The 20,782-nt window shown below is 34.1% G+C and overlaps 1 long non-coding RNA gene across 3 annotated transcripts in view; it reads left to right on the top strand.

The window, feature by feature from the left end:
• The window catches only part of LOC116574431, a 132,465-nt gene extending 129,540 nt beyond the window's left edge, over window positions 1-2,925 (top strand). For 2 of the 3 annotated variants that reach the window (XR_004279295.1, XR_004279293.1), the window contains one exon: window positions 1,649-1,845. This is a non-coding gene — a long non-coding RNA (uncharacterized LOC116574431). Of the gene's footprint in view, window positions 1-1,648; window positions 1,846-2,857 lie in introns of those variants that run through there. The other variant, XR_004279294.1, reaches the window with a different exon arrangement.
• Window positions 2,926-20,782: the final 17,857 nt, after the last annotated feature.

The raw sequence follows: 20,782 nt of genomic DNA, 5'->3' as shown, positions 1-20,782 counted from the left end.
ATTTTTTCATGGTTTTAATATTTATAGCTATTTCTTTAATGGATATGGAATTTATTCTGATGTGTTTTATGATGTGAGTAGAACTTAGATTTTTTTTCTGAATAGTAAACTTTTCTAATATCTTTTGTTGAATAGTTTGTATCATCTTTTTTTAATCCCACATTTAAAAATAATTTTTGGACAATTTAAAAACCTCTGTTATATGCTAAGTTGTACTTTTTGGGATTTTTTGATACAGCCTGATCTGGATAGAGAAAAATAAAAAATACTGACATTTAAAGAAGTGGAATAAATTTATATTTTACCAATTGCTTTTTCTTTTCCTGTGTTTATTTTATATATTTTATATATAGAGATATATAATCTTTGGCTAGTTTATTATTTAGAAAATTTTTGTAAGAAATTTTATCAAAGGAAAACAAAATGCTCCTAATATAAATTGTTTTTAAAAGTTTTTTTTTTCTTTTCTCTCAGATATAAAGACATGGTATATTTTGACGCTTTCATTTTTATCTTTATAGGTGACATATTTTGCCAATGTCATTTGTAAAGGCCTTGAATGTGTGTACATCTACTCTTTCCAACCATTTGAGGAATTGCTCTAGTGATAATTTCATGGCTTGGAAAGAATGCCATATTCCAGTTTATATTGTGATTTGATAAATATCAGAAATGGTGCTGTCAATAAAACACTGTCCTTAAAAAAATGCAATAATTAAACAGGAAGCACCTTAAAATACTGCAAATCATAATGTACTCAGAATTGCTGTTTTTGCTTATCACTAGCAATTCTGGGCCATTTCTGTGCAATCTCTTTATCTTTTTAGAACCCAGAATTTAATGAGAAGGAGAGCAATTGCCTATCAAGTTAGGGTTTTTTTGTTGTTGTTGTTTTGCATTGACCTCTGATAAGCAGTCAAAGTCAAACTAAATAGTTTAGCTAGGATAACTTGGGGTTAAGAGAGTAGGTGTTTTAGAAAGCAAGTGAAGTCAAAAAATCAAAAAACCCAGATGGGAAGAAAACCTAAAGGTGGCCAGGGCAGCATCCTGTCATCCTTGTCTTCAGTGTACAATAAAATATATTTCAGTGATTACAAATGAAACACAAAAATCTGTGTGCAAAATTTTCCATTTTTTATTCTCTCCAAAATTGAGTTTAACAGTCTAAAAAGGAGAGCTTTAGAGACTAATAGAAACATAGAGCTCTTCTCATCCCCCAAAGCTCTATTTGGAGAAATGTATCATCCAAAACATGTACAGGTGACTTAAGTAATTCAATCTATTTCGTTTTATTTTATTATATTATTTTTTTAATTGAAGTACAGTTGGCACAGAATGTTACATAAGTTTCAGGTGTAAAACACAGTGATTTGACAACTGTATACATTATGCTATGCTTACCATAAGTGTGGCTGTCATCTGTCCCCATACAATGCTATTACAATACTATTGACTATATTCCCTATGCTGTGTCTTTTATTCCCATGACGTATTCATTTCACAACTGGAAGCCTGTATTTCCCATTCTCCTTCACCCATTTTGCCCATCCCCTTACCTGCTCTCCTCTAATAACTATCAGTTTGTTGTCTGTACTTATGAGTTTGTTTCTGCTTTTTGTTTGTTCAATTTTTTTGTTTTGTTTTTTAGATCATCTGGCTTATTTAAGAATGTTCTGGAATCTGTGAACTATAAGCTCTTCCTCTTGTCAGGTTGAGATTTTTTGGATCCAACTAATGTTCTCCCCTGGGTACATCAGTAAGTCAAGAGAGAAAACTTACGAGCAAAGGTATTTGGTCTCTTTATGTCCACAACAACAATAACCATGATGACAAACAACAGCAGCAATAAAGACATTCTTTGCACTTATGTAGCATGTACCATTCTGAACACATTAGATATGTTAATCTTTATCACTGTCCTTTCTAGTTACAATCAGTATTTCTATTTAACATATGAGAAACTGAGGCCCAGAAAAGTTAAGTAACTTGTCCAGTGTAACTTGGGTAATAGGTGGAGTATAATTTAAACAAGAACCTGAAAAATATGAATATCAACAGAAGAAACAGTATTGAAATAAATAGATTTTGAATCTGTTTGTTAAACTCAGTTGGCCAATTTTAAATCTCCTGGTTTTGGTTTTTAACCACTGAACAGTGATTTTTGGAGGTGGGGTTGGGGGTAGAGAAATGATGATCATGATTAATGAGAATATTAATCATCTGAATATTTCTGGTTAAATACTGCTCACTCAATGAATAGGAAGCCCATCATTATGTCTGGGGAAGTAAATTGTAATGTGTTAAATGAAACAACAACTTTAGATATTCAGTGTTTTTTAAATATCTAATTTTCATTTTTTTGGATTGAAGAAATATCTCATGTTACTGTCAGTTTCCTTATGACTTCAAACAAATAAATGAAGTTTCTTTTGTAATGATGCTTAAATGAAGAGACAATATACTTTTCTAGTTGACATTTTGTTATTACCATTGTTCACATACTGCAAAAAAAGAAACCACTTTTTTTCTTTTTGACACTTACAAGAAATTGCATTTGCCCACATTCCCAAAAAAAAGAAGAAACAAATATAAAAATTTTATCTCAGCTCAAGTTTGGAGAAAGTAATTTCTTAAAGACAAACAGAAAGATTTTCTTTACTGGTTAATATTACACCGGTTAGGCTAATTCTGTAAAAGTTTTGGCAATATATTAATAATGTGGTTTTTACTTACTCTTCTAGTATAAAATCCTATAGATTGCTTAACCAAATGTAAATTATTCTCTTCAATGGAGCATAATTTTTCTTTTTCTGTCTCTGTCTCTCTTTGCCTGTCTCTGTCTTTCTCTCTCTTTAAGGATTCTCTTGTTCTTCAGAAATTCAACCAGAACAAGTTTCAGGTGGTAAGAGCTAGAGTCTATACTACTAAGGATAACAATAATATATATTCTTAATATTCTGAAAAAATAGGCCATTTGCCGTATGTTTTCAATTCCATGACAGCAAATAAAATGATATAATAATTGTTATTATAACATTCTTGAATTTTGTTATAAGTATCATGATAGGTTTTTATTAAAGTAAAGCATTAAATGGTTCCAAAAAGGATGCATCAGTCAAAATAGAGAATACACCCTTTTATTCTATACATTTCTATATTTAAATTTTTAAAAGATTTTATTTATTTATTTATTTTAGAGAGGTTGTGGGGAGGAGTAGAGGGAGAGGGACAAGCAGGTACCGCATTGAGGGCAGAGCTTAACATGGGACTTGATCCCATGACCCTGAGATTATGATTTGAGTTGAAATCAAGAGTTGGATGCTCAGCTGATGAGCCATCTAGGTGCCCCAATATATTTCTATGTTTAAGTACAAATTTGTTCAACAAATTCAAACAATACTTACATATAAAGTAGAATGCAGTATTATTTTAAGTTTCAACCTCAACTTCACCTCAGTCACTCATTTCCCTTTATGTACATGTTAAAATTTAGCATGTATCCTTCTACAACTTTTCATAGCATATAGATATAAGCAAAGAGGAAAATGCAGATATATCTATATAGTTCTAGGCTTTTAAAAGATGTGCGGTCATACCATATCTGTTTTCTTGTAAAAATTTTTTTAGCTTAAAATTTGTTTTGATGATATTTACAAATCTATACATTTTAAGTGCTAGTTTTTCTTTTTTAAGGATTGCCATTTTTATTTAAACCATCCCCTACTAGAGTGGGCATCTGTGTACACACAGTCTCTGTGAGGAATTGGGATACAGAGAAGCACAAATTCAAAAGAAGCATCAGCCAAATCAGTGCTATAGAGCCCAGAAGAAGCTTTGAACCACTCTGTGGAGATGTATTCTAGTTTCATACTGTAGCAATCCATATTCCTTTATTTTCACATCCTCTGAAATCGTAACTTTTCTTCTGTCCTGTTTTCTTCCAGATAGATTCCATAACATATTTGCTCAGTTGTCCCAGTTTGCAGTGATCTTTATGATGTCCTTCATTCTGTCAGATGACTTACACAAATCCAAAGTCATCTGTTCGTCTTTACCTTCTGAAGCTGTCTTTCATTTGCAGAGGGCAACTTGAATCATGATAAACCTCGTAGTTTTCATACTTAGCCTGATGCATTTCCTTCTTTCTCTTTGAAGGAGTTCAACATTATCACGTGCATACTTTTGATATCCAGTAGTGTTTATACTATTTGCCAGACCACAAAGTAAATGGCAGAAAAAGAGGTCACAGCTGAGTAAACAATACTTGTTGCAGAATATACTTGACACTGGGTAGAATGATAGAGCAGTCTTGGCTGTGATGTTTATAATTTTGGCTGGGATTCTCAGTAGAATATGCTTCACCAGTTCTCAGTGGTTGAGAACTCAAGTCATGGGGAAAACACAAATATACATTCATTGACACATACACATTGTTTATTGCAAAGGATTAAAATACACATATCATATACACATATTTATATGTATTATGTATCAGTAAAATATTGCAAAGATAAAATTAGCATAAATTAGTGTTGTATGGGCATGGTCATTGTATTATATTTGTATATGGATCTGTATGTGCACATGTAGATATGTTTGTAGCTTGGATTTCTGAGTGAAAATGTTTTGTAAGAGATGGTAAGGGACTTACCCTATTGGTATTACAAATAGAAACTGATCTTTCTAGTGCTTAGTTCACTACCTTTGCATAACATACAAACAGTCTTCCAATCAAATATTTTAATCCTTCAGGGGACATATGCGAAGTGTACAATGTAGGGGCACCTGGGTGGCTCAGTGAGTTAAGCCTCTGCCTTCAGCTCAGGTCATGATCTCAGGGTCCTGGAATTGAGCCCCACATCGGGCTCTCTGCTTGGCAGGGAGCCTGCTTCCCTCCCTCTCTCTCTGCCTGCCTCTTTGTCCACTTGTGATCTCTGTCTGTCAAATAAATAAATAAAATCTTTAAAAAAATGTATGATGTAAATCTGACTTTCAAGGATATTATCATCTACGTGTAACCATTTTACATTTTTAAAAACTTAGATTAAAAGTATTATTTTAGATGGCATTGAGTATGAAATTATAATAAAATTAGGGGTGTGAAAAGTTGACAGGGCTCTTGGATCAAAGAAGACTTTTGTTTGGGGATATTAAAATTATAATATAGCTTGTTATAGACCTCCTCTCTTAAAGAGACTACCTGGAAAATATAGACAAAATTAAAGAAAAATATCTGTCAGAAAATATCAGGGGGCTGTCCAGTCAGCAAGGACTCAAGAGGCCAAGAGCACAAATGAAGAAAAGGGTAAAGTAAAATGAACATTTGGTACCACTTTTCCTTTCAAAGCATTTGCCCATTTTAATGGGGATTGTTAACATTCTTAGAAGCTGAGAAAAACTTCTTTCAGTCTTGGGGTCTATAAAGTCAGACACTAGAGTCCAAGGAGGAGGGGCCTAGTACATACCCAGGTCTTCCATTTGGTATTAGTGAAGGACCATAACCTTGGAATCAGAGAAAACTTTTGTAAAGAACAAGCTTCACATAATCTGAAGCTTTCCTTTGAAGCATCGCAATATCAGATGGATTATGCCTTATCATAACTTCCTGCCTGGAAGCCCAGCCGGAGACTCAAACTGGCTCCACAGTCTTTCATATGGAGTTTCTGACTTTCAGTCACAAATTACTACACACGGGAAGGAAGGAGATCCCATAATTAAAAACTATGGGAAACAGACATAGGTCCACAGGAGATGCAGACATTAAAGTCCGTGAACAAGGACTTTAAGATAACTGTGCACTGCAGTTATTGAAGTTACTGCTTCACTAGGTCATGGATGCGAACTTACACAGCCAGATTCACTAGTTCCTGTCACCTGCTGGTAGCCTCTTTCAGGCCACTTTGAGTTTAGTTTTTTCTTGCTTTAGGTGCCATTTTCTCTGTGAATTTCAACTTAAAATGGCACTTCTTTCTATTGCTTGCGTGTTTATAACTTGTACCTGAAAATACCTTTCTGAAAACCGACAGTTCATCCGCAATTCTTCATTTGCCAGCACTACCAGATGACTTCCTTCCTAATCTTTAATCCCTTTTCTTCCCCTTAAAATCATAGAGTCATCAGGGATCTTAAGGGAGATGGATACTGCCACCATTTTAATTGGAAATAGCCTTGGGAGTTTCTAAATGTCATACATACAACCATAGAAAAGTAGATACTGGGGATCCTGGATATTTTTCAAGTTTGTTTCTTGGTAATAACTTTGTCATATTTGGACAGTGATCCTCAGTCCCATAACACAGCTGGGAATTAGAGCAGGTGTTATTTTTCCTACAGAACATGGCGTTGGACACCTTCAATGCTCTTCTGAACCCACCTTCAGTTGAGGATTTAAGGATCCTGCTGGTGAATGGTTGAACTTGGCTCTTCAAAAGAGCATCATGCTGTATTCACTTATGTTAAGTGTTATAGACAACTAAGACTTATTTTTAGATGTCCATGATTTTCACAGAATTTCTTATATAGATGTCTTTTGTTGGTAAGAAAGGGGCATCTAAAGTCATTTTCATAAGAGGAATCATGTACTTCATCTATATTTTTACTGTAACAGGGCTTCCCCTCTTTATTTGGTATCATTAATTCTCCACCCCATTCATATTCCTTCATTGATCTAGTGAAGTGGTCAATAAAACTATCTTGTCTTTATGGCCGAAAGGATGGGTTTATGGTCAAGGGTTGGCAAAGCTGGGTAGTTAGAATTCCCTTTGATAGATACATCATCCCTTCCCCTACACACATTCTAAACAAAGCAGGAAAAGGTAACAGAAATTTTCTTTTTTTAATTATGGGGTTGGTAACTAGAATTGTTTATGGCCATATTTTGCTTCCTGATCATCTTAGGGACAGAGAGAGACAGAGAGGCCATTGACCTCTGACTCTAGGTTTGACTGAGACCAGTTCTAGTTCTGAATCCACAGTCATGTGAACCAGCACACAATTTTTTTTCTCATAAGGCAGGTTTAAATTCTGTTTCTGAAACTTGAACCTGAGAAAGTCTTGTATAACCCAAATATGAGAATGGATAGAAATTACTCAAAATGAAGAACTATTTAAAAAAGAGAATCTTTTATGATGTATGCAACAATGAAAAAGCTCATCATATCTGAAGCAGCTTTAACACAGCTGAAGTAGAACTGGATTCTAAGGTCTTTACCATGATGCTACTAATTTGTATATATGATGCTTAGAAAATATTATACATATTCTTTATAGCCATAATTTTAAAAATCCTTTTTTTCTTCTCCCTCTTAAAGAATAAGAATCCAGCATAAAAATAGAGCTCAAGAAAAAGTCATTCTTTCAGAATAACTTAAAGTTCTGTATCAATGAATTATTTTATGTTAAAATGGTTTATAATTTCAAAAATTATATTAGGGATTATTTTAACATTTTTGAAGCATTAACATATATACTTGTACCTTTTTATATATTAGTTATTTAAATATTAAAAATATCTAAGGGAAATAAAGCTACATTAGAAATATTGGATAGCTAACTCTTGACTGAAATGAGTTAATCTGAAACTGTGAGAGAGTTGTTCATTTATCAAGATCAAGAGGTGATATGTTAATTTGTTTAGAACATAGGAGGGCCATCCCTATACACAGTAAAATATATTCGGAGGATTATTAGAAATTAACCAAGTTTGATGAAAATGTTTTCAAAATTAATTAAGTATAATCTGTTATACTGAATAGTTTGAACCTCCCTTCTATTTATTTCTCAAATAGTAAATATCTTTTGGCTGGCCACAGACAATATCTTTTGGTTGACTACAGATATTATAATTATCAGTTTCTGTGTAATAGGTTGAATCTCTCTTTTGCTTTCTAGATATATCATTTGCCCCAATTCTAAAGGCTACCAGACTGGTGTGTTTTTGAAGTATTCACTTTCATAATTTCTGTAGCATGCCTCACTGTCAAAATCCCAGCTGTCCCTCCCTTCTACTTCTGTCTATATGCTAGCTTTCAGCAATCTTCCAGTACCATATTCTTTTTTCAAAGATTTTATTTATCTTTTCTGGAGAGAGAGAGAGTGAGTGAGCAAGAGAGAGCATGAACTGGAGGAAAGGGAGAGGGCAAGGGAGAAGCAGACTCCCCTGCTGAGCAGGGAGCCTGACACAGGGCTGGATCCTTAGGACTCTAGGATCATGACCTGAGCCAAAGGCAGATGCTTAACTGACTGAGCCACTCAGGTGCCCCTTCTAGTTATGTTCTTGTTCTCAACCCTCTCATCATTATTCTATACATCTCACATGAACTTGGTAACATCTATCTTGGCCACCCTGTGATTTCTTTGGCTGATTTCCTGATTCTGGAACATGAGGCTGGTAGATAAGAATCCCTGAATAAATGAAAGGGCCATACACTTTCCTTTTTTTTTTTTTTTTTTTTAAAGATTTTATTTATTTGACAGACAGAGATCACACAAATAGGCAGAGAGGCGGGCAGAGAGAAAGGAGGAAGCAGGCTCCCCGCTGAGCAGAGAGCCGATGTGGGGCTCTATCCCAGGACCCTGGGATCATGATGCGAGCCAACCGCAGAGGTCTTAACTCACTGAGCCGCCCAGGAGCCCCGCACTTACCTTTTAATGATGAAAAAAATTGCTGCCTGTTTTCACATGGCTAAAACTGGCAGTAGAGGCCTCTGACAATGTTGAAAAAATGTAATCATATCAGTAGAAAAGAGAATATTTCAACATGATGTAGAAATAGAAGACATCCTCAATAATTTTTCTTTGAATAAAGGAAGACTTTTAGAGAGTTCCTTTATTTCTTTTTTGGTTTTGATTTGAAAGGACCTAAAACTAAGGGCTTGTTTATTGTATTTGTAAAAGGTTAAAAACACATAAGCATTTCCTTCAAATGGAGTCATCAATAATTCAAGAACAAAGTACAGAAGTTTATAGAATATATAAATTTGCCAAGCCAAAGGATAACACAATCTAGAAACTCACCAGGGAAAAACTAAAATGACAAATTTGGTTTATCACCACCTTGCAAATGTGCAGTGTTAGTGAACACTTGCCTTCATTCTTCTAAAATATAAATAGTGTTTTACTTAGCTGAAGACATTGACATATGGAAGGTGTTAGGGAATTGATGCCAGTTGAATAATTATTTAATAAATTATTGAACAAGTTATTATTGGACACTGACTATATGCACAGCACATTCCAGGTGGTGTGGGGGAAGTAGTAGTCAAGTTACATCATGTTGTTGCTATGCCCAAGGGACATCCTGCTATTAAGGTACAACTGTTTCCCATTAAAGAAAAAGGTACGACACTTTAAAATGATGGTTATGTATTTTTTTTTTCAATTTCTAAATAGAATACTAGAGATAGTAGGAAGAAGAAGGATGGTGGCATAGCAATATAGACAAAGACTTTCTCTAAGATGTGTCTGATGAAAAGCAGTCCTAATAGAAAAAAGATGTTGAGTTTTGGGTGATCAGAGAGGCCCAGAGGATTTTTAGATTTGTCTTTGGCTTAAAATAGCAAAATGTCTTATTCTTCATAACATTAGAGAGATAGAGCAGGCTTATGAGCAGAAAGAAAAAGAAATTATTCACTTTCTGCTCTCTTTTTTGTTGTTGGTTGTGTTTGATTAACCTCTCATATGAAGGTGTATATTTGTAATCAGAAGGAGATTTCTCTGCAAGAACAGCTTGTTCTGATCCACATGTGTTCAAAGGGTCGAGAATTCTCAGGGGTTCTTCTGGGCAAGCAAGAATATGAGAGAAGGAAGATTGAATATAAGAAAGTAATATTTGGTGTATTTTCATCAGTGCCAGGTAGATAAAATATCCTTAAATAGCTTTAACAAAAATATATGAAGATGTTGGATAATACATGACTTACATTCTTTAAATGCAAAACTAAGCCCAGAAGAAATACATGAGATTTACTGGGGCCAAAGATAAAGAGGAACTTGAAAATGAAAATGAAAATAGAAAAAAAAATTCTGAATAGAGGCTGTTCTGCTGAATTTGTAGGGAGTATTATAAATCATAGTGATCAGGAGACCTGGTCATAAGGGCTGCATGAAGGTGGACTTAAGACTTAAGGCTCCTAAAAAAGGGGGAGTTCAAATTAAAACATTCAAAATTAGATTTCTTTTTTTTTTTTTAAAGATTTTATTTATTTATTTATTTGACAGACAGAGATCACAAGTAGGCAGAGAGGCAGGCAGAGAGAGAGGAAGCAGGCTCCCTGCTGAGCAGAGCTCCATCCCAGGTCCCTGGGATCATGACCTGAGCTGAAGGCAGAGTCTTTAATCCACTGAGCCACCAAGGCACCCCTCAAAGTTAGATTTCTTAAGAGACTACATCCTTATATATGTTTGCCCCTGGCTAATAAGATGATAGGCAAGCTGGCCTATCTTGGCTTTTTCTTTGGAGGCTTTTTAAAGAAATCCTGCTGTAATGATTTGTCACTATAGTTCTGTCTTCACAAGATTTGTACTTGGATTTATATACTCCTGTGATCTTAGCAAAAAATAAATATTAATATTTAAAAATGGGTCTTGATTGACAATACTGGTAATACCTAGAAAAAGCAAATATAGAATCTCTCTAGGGAATTCACTCTAACTTAGGTCCTTTAAGTTTTCCACTGATGAAATTTCATCAAACATGAGTTTACAATCTAAAATTAAATATACAAAAGGAAACAATCATTAATTAGCTGTAGACATTGGAGACAACAAAAGCATATTTAGAATACAATTAACTTAAAGTAATGGGTTTTTATGGATATCAATTATAAAATAAGTAATTTTGAAATAATAAAAATGACCATAGATATAATAAAAAATATGAAACAGAAGATACCATCAAAAGACCTCCAGATTTGCAAAAGAGTAGTAGTCTTCAGAAATTTGATGCAATTACCAAGCATGATGAAATAATCACATACAGAACACTGCATCCAACAGTTAGAGAATATACACTTTTTTTTCCCTCATGTACACATGAAACATTGGCAGAAACTAACCACATTGTGGATTTATAGAACAAGTTTCAACGAATTTCAAGTAATTTATATCAGACAAGCAACATTCTTTAACTACAAGGCAATTAAGTTAGAAATCAGTATAAGAAAGACTAAAGGTTGATGGAAGGTGAGTTCCTAAATGAGGAGAGGTAGAGGAACTGGCTAGTGGCATGGGGCACGTTTGCTTTTCCACACAGACTTGCTTCACATCACTCCTGTTCAGTTTATGACTTTTCACATAAGGGTTCTTGGAAAGTTATGGCACTTTTTGAACGACTTCTTTTTTGTATAATGACATTTTCACCCAAAATGATACTAAAGAAATACATGATAAGAAGGGCTGTTTCTGCATTATAGCTGTAAAAATACAATCACCAGTTTATTTCATATAATAGTTTCTCACTAGAGGAATATTACATAAAAGAAATTTAAATTGTGTACCATTTTGGATGACCCCAAAACATTTTAAGTATGTTTATTTAGCAACAGTGTATAGACTATTAATGATCCCAGTAGTGAAGAATAATAAATAATAAAACGATGAAACAGAGTGGGATTTCCCTTGAATGGAGCAGGAGTACTTTCTATACTAGTTTATTAATTAATATAATTTTGGATGATGCCCTCAAGTTTTCTGGAAATACAGTGACATCAGTGGCAAATGTATTTTTGTCTTTTTTTTTTCTCACTTGCACTTATTTAAGATTTTATTATTTATTTTAGAGAGAGAGAGAACACAAGCAGGGAGTAGAGGCAGAGGGAGAAGCAGGATTCCTACTTAGCAGAGAGCCTGATGCGAGGCTCAATCCCAGGACCCTGGGATCATGACTTGAGCCGAAGGCAGAGGCTTTAACCCACTGAGCCACCCAGGTACCCCACCTGCATGCACTTTATTTTTGCTTTATGTCTTACTGTACTGATCATTGCTTCTAAACAATATTGTATGATAGTGATACTAAGTATTGTTACTTGACTCATGGATTTAATGACCATGTTTCTAGTGAAACAATTTTAGTAATAGTTGTTTGAATATGTTCTCAGTTTAGTCATCAGTTGTCTTTGTGTGTGTATATGTCTATATTTTCCTTAATTTTGAACTATGTCAAATATATGGAAGTTAGGTGAATAACAAATATTCCTACTATCCAGCTAAATAAAATCTTAACATGTTGCCATATTCATTTCGAAGCATTTTTAAGCAAAATACTACAGCCACATTTGCAGCCCCATCTACCCTGCCCTGCAGGGTACTAAGGCCTACTGTTCTCAAAGTGATGTTTGTCTCTGTAAGTCCCTTTAAACTCTTACAACATATGTATGTATCCATACATTATTAATAGCATTGTTATTCATATTTTTAAATTTGATTCTGCCTGTCATTTTGCAGCTTGCTTTTTTCATCCATATTACGGCATATAGATATAAGGATCATATATATATAATATATATATAATATTTCATTCTAGCTTATTTAATTTAACTGGTATCTAACTGGTATACTTATAAAATACTTATTCATCTCCTTGTTGATGGACCTCACGTGTTTCCTCTCTTTTTGCTGTCATAATTGATGCTGACGTGAAGATACCTGCTAGGTATATGTGAGAGTTTCCCCAGAGTGTATGTCTAGCATACTGGAGCAAAGTGTGAGCATCTTTACCTGCATTTCATATTGTTAAATTTCTCTTCAAAGCGACTATGCAATTCATATCCCACCAGCAGAAGATGAGAGTTCCTCCTTCCACGCCCTTGAAAATTCTAAGTATTGTCCCACGTACACATTTTTGTCTATTTAATAGGGGGGAAAAGGTGCTTTAAATTACATTGACCAGATTACTAGTGAGTTGAGCATCTTTTCAGGTATACTTTGGCCATCTAGGTTTCTTTATTCTGTGAATTCATATTCTCTCCCCACATGTCTTCTTACTGACATGTAGACATTTATCAATTTTAGTTATGACTCCTTCTCATATAAACATTAAATTTGTATTCTCCTAATCTGTGGCTTGTCTTTTTCTTTTGATGATAGTGTTGAACAAAAGTTTTAAAGTTTAATGGCGTTGAATTGAACTATTCTTTCTAGTTTGTGTTTTTAGTGTCTGGCTTAGGAAATCCTTCCTTACTATTTTCTTCATAAGGACATTTCTCTATATTTTCTTCTAAAAGTGCTTTAAGCATTGGGTTTTTTATAGCCTGGAATTAGCTTCTGTGTAGAATATGATTTAGGAATCCATACTTTTCCATACAGATAACTAATTACTCTAGTAATTACTATTTATTGACTAGCCTACCTTTCTTTCAATACGCATAGCCACTTCTGATATAAAGCAAGTTCCATATTTGAGTAGGAACTTTTGAGCTCTCTAGTTTGTTCCGTTCTGTTGTCTGTCCCTGCATCATTAGTACCATACTGTCTTAACTTCTGATATCTTGATATCAGACATTTTGGGTACAGTGTTTCCACTTGGCTCTTCAAATTTTTGTAGATGTTCTTTAGTTAGTGCTTTCTACAAAGAACATGAACTTAAGGTGAATTACATCAAACCCTATGGAAAGACATCAGTTTTGGGATCATCAGTTGTCTTTTAATTTCTACTTCATTTTTAGTCAGCATTGGCAATTTGTTTTTAGTAAATCATTTACTGTGTAGTGACAATTTTAAAACATTTTATTTTGTAATGTTTTCTCTTCCATTATGTGATTAGTTCTTAGGTTTTGTTTCTGTTCTTGATTGATTTGTTTGTAGTTTCAGCATTTTATTAAATTTTCAAAAGACTAGCTTTTAGATTTATTAATTCCACTGTGTGTGTGTATATTTCTGTTGTAATTTTTAGAAATTCTTTCCCCTAGTTTCCATTAGGATTGATTCTTTGAATCTTTATAAAAGTTGAAGTTGGAAGCTGAGTTTATTTTATTCTTCTATGCATCTCAATAATAAATACCTATAACTCAAGGCATTTATATTTGAACATACCATTGTCCTCATACTTGGCCTTTGATATATTGTGTTCTTTTTTTTTTATTATGTTCAGTTAGCTAACATATATTACATCATTAGTTTTGATGTATTGTCCAACAATTAATTAGTTGTGTATAACACCCAGTGCTCATCATAACATGTGCCCTCCTCAGTACCCATCACCTGGTTACCCCTTCCCCCCCAATTCCCATTCTTCTATAACCCTTAGTTTGTTTCCCCAGAGTCCAGAGTCTCTCATGGTTTGTCTCCCTCTTTTATTTTTATTGATTAAAAAAATAATTGGTGCTATCTTCTTCTTAATGTATTTTCACTTGACCCAGAGTCATTTTGGAGAATTCTTTTTAATTTAAAAGATGTATTTTTGTGGTTTAAATTGATATTATTAGTTTATGTTTTTTGGTGAGCTATAATCAGGCAATATGTCCAGTGAAATTTCTGCCTTTTGAACTTACTACACCTTCCTCATGACCTAAATTATCTGTCGATTCTGGCATAATGTAGTATCCTGCATTTTCAAATCTAGTTTCTACTATGCGACCATGGCATAACCAAAGCCAGTCAGTGTGATTTGGATAACATTTCTTAATCAACTGTATACTACTCAGTTTATGTTAGGAAACCTTGTGCCATGGAGAAACACTAATTCAGTTCGGTATTTAATCATGGTGAATATAGCTAGTGAATATAGTTGGTGAGGCTGGTTTTTTACTATATCAGAAAAGTGCTATTTTTTTTTTAAGGCACAGAACAATCTTATTGTTAGCTAACCATTTGTTAGACAATTAGGGTTAGTCAAGATGGGCTCATTTTATTATCAGAAAGGAGATAAAGATATTAAGGTAGGATTGAACTCCTCTGCCCAAGAAGATGAGGTGAATTTGGGATTTTTTCACATTAAACTAAAGGAAAAGATAGGGTTTAATGTCTAAGAAAATTTTGTAAGGAAGGATGACATCAAGAAGTTATGAGACAGGGTTCAACAAGTTAGAATTACCAAATGACTTAGCAGTTATGTTCCTATACATATACAAAAAAGAATTAGAAACAGGTTTTCAAAGAAAAATGTATATACAAATGTTCATAGCAGAACTATTCACAATAGGACAAAATAGAAACAATCCAAATGCCCATCAGTGGATGTATGGGTAAACAGGATGTGATGGAGCCACACAATGAAATATTATTCAACCAGGAAAAAGAATCAAGTACTGATACGTGCTGTAACATGGATGAACCTTGAAAATGTTCCAAGTAAAAGAAACCAGATTCAAAAGACCACATATGTATAATTCCATCTATATGGAATATCTGTAATAGTCCACAGAGAAGAAAGCCAGTTTGTGGTTGCCAAGGCTGTAGGGGAGGAAGATGGGGAGTGATTGCTCAATAGCTGTGGTTTTCTATTTGGAGTGATGAAAAAGTTCTAGAAGCAGCTAGTGGTGATGGTTGTACAACATTGTGAGTATATTTGACACCGCTGAACTGTATACTTTAAAATAGCAAATTTTGCATTGTGTTACACCGAAGTGTATACTTTAAAATATCATATTTTGCATTATGTGCATTTTACCACAATACATAAATTTAAAAGAAAAAGTTGCTGAGTTGTAAATGATTTCAGTCTTGACACTGGTTCATCTTGAGAAACTTTTTCTCCCTGTAAAGTAATTCAAACAGTTTCAGTTAAAAAAAATAAAATTACCCATTTATTATTTTAAGAAAGTTATGGCAGAGGAAGATGGGGTCTTCCATTGGCTATCAAAGAGAGGACTAGGTGGTGAAAATCCTCCTAATGAGGACTATTTCTGGAAGGAAAAACAAGAAATCAGCAGCAGTGATTGCCATAGGAGAAAGAAACTAGAGGACTAGTTGGGAGGAGTTGTTTTCTCTCCACATCCTTTTGTACTTTTTGCAATGAGAATATATTCCCTGTTAAAAACTGACTGAAAGGGGCACCTGGGTGGCTCAGTGGGTTAAGCCGCTGCCTTCGGCTCAGGTCATGATCTCAGGGTCCTGGGATCGAGTCCCACATTGGGCTCTCTGCTCAGCAGGGAGTCTGCTTCCTCCTCTCTCTCTCTGCCTGCCTCTCTGCCTACTTGGGATCTCTCTCTGTCAAATAAATAAATAAAATCTTTAAAAAAAAAAAAACTGACTGAAAAATTTCTAGTGGTTGCTATTGAAGAGAGACTTTGAAAAACAGAAGTCTAAGGTTTACTGTTTAGTGTCACTTGCTGTGAAATAACCTCTTTACTTTATTCTCTAAGCTATAATAAAGCCTATTACACACCAGTACCTATAAGGTTGTTTGTCTGTTTTTTATTTTATTTATTTATTTTTTATCAGGGAAAAGGAATGTGAGCTACTCTGTGTCCAGGTGATTAAATAGAAGGTTATAACCATAGAAGAGGAATAAGACCAAGAATAATAATTCATCATAAGCAGAGAATTGAATTATGATAAAAATATTGAGGTTAGATTTTCCCTATATATAGGATGGGGCTCAGGCTATTTTAATAGAGATAATCATTAAATATTAATATTCACTTAATTTGATTTTGGTTAGTAGTACACATAGAAGAGAAGAAGCTGCATGAGTTGTGGATATCCAAACTGGAATTTGAGTTACTTAAATTATAAAGTAGTAAAACTGGCTTCTGTGTATAGTTTGAAAAAATCTGTAAAGATAATAGCAAGGGATGAATTTCAGTTGTATTTGAACAGTGGTAGTGTTATTGGAATAATTTTCCAAGATGAATAATTACAAATGAAAGATTATTAGTTCTGCAATAAAATAGCTGATTAAATCAAGAAAAAGATTCCTGGGCATATTTCAAGCACTTTCAATGTACAGAATAGCTCTTTTTTAAATAATTAGTTATACATCAATTCTTTCCAATTGCATAGTAAACAAAGTTTGCAGAGTACAAACTTTATGTATTTCATATATTTTCCCAGTGTCAGACACAGAGTACATCTTGAAAAATAAATTTTTATTAAAGGATACAACTTTTGGGGCACCTGGGTAGCTCACTGAGTTAAAGCCTCTGCCTTCGGCTCAGGTCATGATCCCAGGGTCCTGGTGTTGAGCCCCTCATTGGGCTCTCTGCTCGTCAGGGAGCCTGCTCCCCCCCTCTTCTCTCTGCCTGCCTCTTTGCCTACTTGTGATCTCTATCTGTCAAATAAATAAATAAATAAAATCTAAAAAAAAAAAAGATTAACAACTTTTTTATTAGATGACAGCAGGAGAGAGGGAGCAGGTCCTTGTAGGCAACTGCTTTATCTTTTGACTATAAGATTGAATGGGTAGGATGGTATTAGAATTTATCCATATTTCTAAATGAAAGGGAAAGAGTTCTGAATTCCTGAAGTGAGAAACCATTGACTTACTGATGCTCACATTAAAATGGATATGTTTCTTAATAATTTGAAAATTATTTTAATGGGTATCAAAGTATCATTTCTAACCATAAAAGACTCTAAAGTGATCATATATATATTTAACATTTTGGGCAACTAATGCTAATGGGGAGATACAAAGATGAAAAAGATATGATCCATGCCTTTGAAGTGTTCACAAAGGAGTGACAGAAACAAACATATAAACAAAAAAGTTTTTTTTTTAAAGATTTTTAAAAAATCTGGGGAACATGGGGGTTCAGTTGTTAAGCAACTGCCTTCAGCTCAGGTCATGATCCCAGGGTCCTGGAATGGAGCCCTGCATTGGGCTCCCTGTTCATCAGGAAGCCTGCTTCTCCCTCTTCCCCTCCTCCTGCTTGTGTTCCCTCTCTTGCTGTGTAAATAAAATCTTTAAAAAAAAAAGATTAAAAAAATATATTTGAGAGAGAGAGAGCAGAGCAAACAAGAGAGAACAAGAGTTGAGGGGCAGGGGCAGAGGGACAGGGAGAAGCAGGCTTCTTACCGAACAGGGAGCCTGATGCAGGACTTGATCCCAGGACCCTGGGATCATGAGCTGGGCAGAAGGCAGACGCTTAACCAACTGAGCCACCTACGCACCCCAAACATATAAACAAATCTTTATCAAAATAATGGATAAATTCAATAATACACAATACACAATATGTACAGTGGAAACATGAACATAGTATCTAGAATAACTAAAATAATGCCAGAATAACTATAGTAACTGTTACTTATGGAATTATAACTATATTATATCATAAATAGAATTTTCATATGCATACTTTTTCCAAATAAGGTCAATCCAGTGAAAATTTTAGACATTTTTCTTCCAGTAATGCACTGTCCACATGTATTATATGTATAACTAGGCTCATAAAATTATTATTGATTACATTTTTTGTAGAAATATATAATGGATTATTATGTAAACTATTTAGAAGTAGATCTTTTTATAATATATTTTTGACATTTTGTGTGTGTTAGAAATTCTAGAGTTAGCTAAAAACTGCTTGCTAATATAGACCCTTGTGTGTAGTTTAAGATTCTGCATTTTTCTGTGATGGTTCACTTTAAATTTTACCATTTATTTATTACCTATGTTGCCTTGGATACCATATCAGTCATGAAGCCTCTATACTAAGCTGAAAGTGTTTTACTTTAGGATTGTCATTTTGCAGAAGGTTTTTTTTTTTTTCCCCCTCTTTCTTTGTTCTGTAGTTTGAAATAAAGCACAATGAGTTATAGACTATTTGCAAAGGAACCCTAGGATTTCTTAGCTTTTAGTGATTGTAATAGTTGCCTAGAATCTGTAATCAGTGGGGTTAAATCACACTTTTGGTCTTTGTAGTGTTAGACCATAAATGGTTTCTACTTTGTTGAAGCATTTATGACCTGCTTTCATTTTCTAATACTTTTTTTCCTCTATGCAATTTGAAATGTTTTAGTATAATTTTGTTTCTGAATTGAGTTCTGTTAATATTTTTCTGAAGAATGTAAGAAGCTGTAGTGCCTAATTATGAGGTCTTTTGGTATTTCCTTACCTGAAATTTAACTAGCTGTCATAAAAATTAACAAAATATATTTTATATATAAAAGAAAGTAACTTGTAACATGTCATACTTTAATGTTCATCTTTCATCAAAAAATATTTCATATTCTAGTATAAAAAACTGTCACCATTGTTTGGCAGGTAGCTACCTATATAGATATGGATATGGATGATATCAATATAGATAGATGTGTATTTTATTAGGAATTCAATTCTCAGGTTACCCATGTAATATAGTATTAAAGGAGGTAGGAACCATCTTAGAAAGCAATCATATATGACTTCTTTTTCCCATCCTAGAGTATTTTGAATGTTTGCTACTTAAACATTTAAATTTGTTGTTGTTGTTGTTGTTGTTGTTGTTTTGGAGAGTTTGTGTGTAAGTAGGGGCAGAGGGAGAGGGAGGAAATCTTAAGCAGAGAGCACTGAATGAGGAGCCCGACATGGGACTCAATCTTATGACCTGAGATCATCTTCTGAGCTGAAATTGAAGAGTTGGTCACTTCACTGGCTGAGCCACCCAGGGACCCAACTTCTTAAGCATTTAGTGAAGAAAACAAGAAACATATAGGTATTCCTTCAGTTAGTTCCATCAAAGGCATTAATGAGCAGTAATTGTTAGATTATTAAATATTGATTTTTAAAAAAAATTCTCTAAGGAACAAAGCCCTTGGATCATTTGAGAAGTAACAATAACAGCATGTCCTCTGATATTTTCTACTTAGACTTTCAAATCCTGGTTCTTTGTGACATTCCTACTAGTGTGACTCAAGGACGAGGAGCATCAGCCTAACCTAGGAGTTTATAAGGAACCTAGAATCTCAGGCCACACTCCATACCTACTGGATTATAATGTACACTTTAACAAGGTTTCTGGGTACACTGTAAGCACATTAAAGTTTGAAAAGCATTGTTTAGTTGGTAGTTTTAAGTAAGGCATCATCCCTGAAAAGGAAAATAAAATAAACAAAAGCTAATCTCTTTTTATTTTTTTATTATTTTAAATTATTCTTTTATACTTGTTTTATATAAGAAACAGTATTTTTATTTTTTACTTGTTTAAAGGTTTTACTTATTTATTTGACAGACAGAGATCAGAAGTAGGCAGAGAGAGAGAGGAGGAAGCAGGCTCTTTGTGGAGCAGAGAGCCCAGCGTGGGGCTTGATCCCAGGACCCTGGGATCATGACCTGAGCTGAAGGCAGAGGCTTTAACCCACTGAGCCACCCAGGTGCCTGTATTCTGGTAATTTTTTATTAAATACTAGTCAAATGTATAAAAATTGTTAAGACATTGGATGATACTGTCTATTTCTATAGGTTATTTTCTTTAGATTTTCCTATAGAAGGAGAAGATTACCATATTCTCTTGGATTGAATTAATTCAACTTGACTTCCAATATTTTTGAGACTTGCTATATTTATGCTTTATAATACTCTGTTACTGTTCTTTATGGGTTTCAACTTAAAGCTGAGATATTTACTTAGGCTACTTTACTTTATTAGGCTCTATCAATATTATCTTCCCCCCAATCCATGACACTGCTGATAGCTTAATTCCTGCATTTGAAATGAGGAGAAAAATAATGTTGGGAGGTTATTATGTTAATGAGTTCTTTGTTCATCAGGAAGTTATTCTGCCTGCAATGGTAGCTTCCTAATGTTTTACATAGATGGTTTTTTAAATTTTATCTGTGTGTGTGTGTGTGTGCACGTGTGCGCACTTGTGTGGTTGTAAGGATCATTCTGTCACAAATTGGTCTGTTTCTGCCAGATATAGAA

The sequence above is a fragment of the Mustela erminea genome, chromosome 15, assembly GCF_009829155.1.
Source record: "Mustela erminea isolate mMusErm1 chromosome 15, mMusErm1.Pri, whole genome shotgun sequence".
Taxonomy (NCBI): Eukaryota; Metazoa; Chordata; class Mammalia; order Carnivora; family Mustelidae; genus Mustela; species Mustela erminea.
Note: the sequence above shows the minus strand (reverse complement) of the source record. Positions and strands in the feature narration are given on the sequence as shown.